Source organism: Natrix helvetica, assembly GCF_964273705.1.
Source record: "Natrix helvetica genome assembly, chromosome: 2".
Lineage (NCBI taxonomy): Eukaryota > Metazoa > Chordata > Lepidosauria > Squamata > Natricidae > Natrix > Natrix helvetica.
The window spans coordinates 136903379-136908166 of record NC_138552.1 but is presented as its reverse complement, the minus strand read 5'-3'; positions in this window follow the sequence as shown (position 1 = coordinate 136908166).

Here is a 4788-nt window from a genome sequence, read left to right as displayed (position 1 = left end):
TTCTGGCGAGGGCGGCGTTGGGGTGGGAGGGAGAGGGAGGCAAGGAGATGAGAGCGGAGATCCGCCTCTTTCCCCGCCTCCCGCCTCTTTCCTCTGGCGGCGGCGCTCGTTTGCCGCCCCCCCCCTTCCCGCTTTAACACCCGCCCCCTTCAAGGAATTATCTGAGCAACCTGCAAATTGATTCACCTTTATGACGTCATGAAGCTCTCTCCCCACAGGCAACAGGCCCTCTCCCTCCCCCCAGAACTATGTAACCCGGTGTTTCTCAACCTCCTGTGGACTTCAACTCCCAGAATTCCCCTGGACTTAAAGTCGCCAAAGTTGAGAAACACTGATGTAACCTCACTATCTCCTGGTTTGGCTGGGTGTGTGTGTGTGGAGGGGGGCACAAAGATCTCTGCCTTTTCTGTAGCTTCCCCAATGCCATACGGAAAAACTTGCCTCCCGTATACAAAGAGGAGGTGGACAAATGGATGGAGACAACCTCCTTGCCTTTCCTAAAGGACCGGAAACAAATACAGGTAGTCCTCTACTTAACAGCAGTTCATTTAGTGACCGTTCAAAGTTATGACAACGCTGAAGTGACTTACGATCATTGTTCACACTTACGACCTTTGTAGCCATCCCCATGATCGTGTGATCAAAATTCAGAAGCTTGGCAACTGGTTCATACTTACGACCCCGTTGCCGTGACCGGAGGTCGTGTGGTCACCTTTTGCAACCTTTTGACAAGCAAAGTCAATGGGGAAGCCAGATTCAGTGAACAACCGGGTTACTGACTTTATCAACTGCAGTGATTCACTTAACAACGGTGGCAAGAAAGATTGTAAAACAGGGCCAAACTCACTTAACAAATGTCTCACTTAATTTTGGGCCCAGTTGTGGTTGTAAGTCAAGGACTACCTGTAAAACACAAGAAACCATGGATGGAAACTAATCAAGGAGAGAAGCAACTAAGGAGAAATTTCCTAACAGTGAGAAGTAACCAGTGGAATAACTTACTTTCAGAAGTTGTTGGTCCTCCATCATGGGCTTTCCAAATAGAGATGGACAGCTATTTGTCCAAAATGGTATAGTCTCCTGCTTAAGCAGGGGAATGGACTAGAAGACCTCTAAGATCCCATCCCACTCTATAATTCTGTATTCTGTCCTATTAAGAGTTTAGGACCTGTTGATGTGAGATCTGCCCTTTAGATAAATTGTTCATTATTTTCTTCTGCTTTTATTTATATGCATCTCTAATGGGCAATGTATAGAACTGTGTGATAAAAATGTATTTGTCAAGAACAAAAGTTGCCAGATCAATCTTGCCTTCTTGATGAATAACTTTTTTTTTTATGATTCCAACACCCAAAGTGCAGTTGGAGTAGGCCATCAAATAAATGTGTTGATGTGGCTATATGAAAATTGCAAGGGGTGGGGATTGATAAAGAGCAGAGCCTCTGGGTGGCTTGGTGTATATGGCCACCTGGACTGAGGGTGAACTGGTTGCCTGAAAGACAGCAGTCAAAGCACTGCTGATTGACTATATGACTGTGTGCAGAGTTGGGCTGGAGGTCCTGTCACTCAGTTTCTGTATTGTAGGATCTGTGCTGCTGTGCTGGTGATGGATCTAGCCAGGACCCTCACCCATGTGGCAGCAGCATTGTTGTGCCTGGCTGAGCCTGCCTCTTCATCTCCTTCAGAGCAACAAACACCCAGGGATTCCCACCCTTTCAGAGGATGTGGACACCCAGATGGTGATGCTGAATGGCAACAGGGGGGCAGAGCAGACTGGTGGATCAGCTGGAGGCCTGCACCTTGCAGTTGCAAAGCCTGCCACATTGGTGGTGGCCCTCTTTACCTCATCCTTGCTCAAAAAAGCAGGTGTTAGCAGCTTCGGAGTAGTTCACCTTTTGGTGCTAAAGAAGTGGTTGATGGAAGGATTAGGATTGACAAACTTCGATGACAGAGGATCTCAGAGATAATGGAGAGGGGCTGGTAGTGGTAGAGAGCTGATGCCTACTCCCCCTTCCAGGTGAGCGGTGTAGGGGGTGGTACGGCCATCCAATTTGTGTCAGATTGGTCAAGTGATTGGGAACAGTTTGGATTCTACCGCAGCTATCCCAGGTGGAGACAATTCAAGGACCTGGTTGCTATTTTGAAGTTTTAATATCTCAAAGCTGGGTATGTCAAAGACCTTCCTTTCCTGTAAAAATCTGCCCACCCAACTGAACAGAGAAAACTCATCGAATACTGACCTATTAGAGGATAGGGTGGGAGGGATTCAAAGATAGGTGTTTTCTGCAGGGGATCCTGTCGTCTGGAAGAATTTGCCCTCCAAGCAAAAGATGACACCCTAGGCCCTTTTCTGCAAGGCCTTCTGCACTTCCAGAACCATTACAGGTTGTCCTTGTTTTACCACCACAATTGAGCCCAACATTTCTGTTGCTAAGTAAGAAAGTTGTTAAATCAGTTTTGCCCAATCGTATTATCTTTCTTGCCACAGTTAAGTGAACTACTGTAGTTGTTAGTAACATGGTTGTTAAATGAATCTGGCTTCCCCACTGACTTTGTTTGTCAGAAAGTTACAAAAGGTGATCAGATGATTCCGGGATACTGCAGCCATCATAAATACTTTCCAGTTGCCAAGTGTCTGAATTTTGATCACATGACCAAAGGAATGCTGCAACAGTCGTTAAGTGTGAAAAAATTATTACAAGTCACTTTTCAGTGCTGTTATAACTTTGAATGGTTACTAAACGAATGGTTATAAATCAAGGACTGCCTGTCACTGCGTTAAATGTTTGCTAGCCGAACTGAAACTGAATAGCTGAACTGAAAGAATTACTGCGCAGGTCATAAGCCCTTATCAGCAATGATGTACTGCGCCTGCTCATCACACATTCCAGAGACTTCTTTCCTTTTGATCTTTGTCCGTCTGCCAGGAAGCTGGTAGACAAACTGTTTCTGCCAAAATGTAACAATTAGATAGATTTGTTTTATTTCTTATTTTTGTATTAAAAGTTTTGTTTCTCATTAGAATATGTTTCTGGGATTTTATTTTATTTTTCGCACCTTGAAGATATGCCTGTTTGGAAAAGCCGCGATCTAAAGCCTCATGTAGTTCAGGGTGAAATTTTTCCCCTGACACTGCCTGTATAAGAAGACTTATATTGTATTTATAGATTGTTTTAGACATATTGTATTGCATTATTTTATGGCATTACCTAACCATAAACTTCCTAGAGTCCAATTGGATTAAGGCAGTGTCTAAATTTCGTAAAGAGACAGATGGCACTTCTGAGGGTTTTTAAAAATGTTTCTATGACTTTTATCTTGATTGATCTGACCAAGCCAACTTGGTTAATATATGATAGGAAGTTACTAGGAAATCCTGTCTTTATGTTAAAAATTGCCAAAGAATTGGGCCTTTTTTCAACATTTTGTTGCTGAATTTCAGTAATGCAATACCTTGGAGAAACAAAAAGGGTTTAAGACCACAGGTGTTCCACCTTTTAAGGAGTTTTGATTTCCAAATAGTTTGATTCAATTCTAAATCAGATAATCTTTCTCCAAACTAGATGTGAATGTACTTGTCATGGGTAATAATTTATTTAGTGGGAGGATGGCACAACATATACAAGTTTAAGGGGACTCAGCTCTCCAGCTTTTTGTCAGTTCCAAATATTCAACAGAAATTAGAAAAAAATGTGTAAAAAATGTTTTAGTGCTCCAAGTCACGTCCCTCTTTTTTCCTTTCTTCAGAATAAGTAACTAAAAAGTAACTAAATATTATGCTAGTACATATGTGTGCCTTTGCTGTGCAGGTGACTAAAAAGGATAGGAAACATGGTGATTCAAACTGCAGTCTGCATTTCTGCTTAAAATCTCAAATGGCACTAGGGTTACCAAAAGTACGGTAGTAATAGTATATGATTTTAAAACATCCAATAAAAATATTTCTGCTGTTTGACGAGAGTGATAACCTCAAATGACCACTATATACCAGTATTGCTTCATTTGGCCCAGAAATTTAAGGACTGTACAGAAACCTTTTGATTATTTGGTTTTTCTTATCCAGGATTTAGTATCAAAAATCTCAAAGAAAACTGTCTTCACCAGCTTTTAGGAAGCATTATCAGTTTCAAGAATATTGAGATCTTCCGGGTTTTTTTTAGCTGCTGAAAGATTGATTACGTACACGTCAACACATTATATTGCCTGTTCTGCATCCAATTATTTACTCTTATTTTATGGATTATTTTTAAATATATTTTTGGTTATAGCATTATTTCTGGCTTCTATCCAAAAGCATGTATTTTAATTCATTTGAAATGTTCAACAGAATTTTTATTTCATATGTGTGTGTGTGTGTGTGTGTGTGTTTAGTCATTCTTTTTTTCCTATTATGTTGCTCTTTTTGCTGTTATTAATCTGATTTTCACACAATTCTTTCCATTTTATCTTCACAATAACGTTATGAGTTAGTATAGCTGAGCAATTATGAATAATCTCTCCCTAATCTCACAAACTATTTTCCCATCTAATTCAAAATGTATGCGTGAACGTGCTTAGCTGTTCTGTTTCAGCCGCTTTTAAAACCTCGTTACCGTTTTAGAGTTTTCTAATGCAAGAGGTCATAATCAGGCCATTCACACCAGCTTGGAATTGTTGGAATTTCTTAAATCAAAGCTGTTGAGAGTAAAATATTGTATTTTAGGAATCTGGTTTTGGAAAAGTCATCTTACTGCTTAGAATGCTGAAAGGGAAATTCATAGCTAGAATGCTTTTGATGCCATTGTTTAA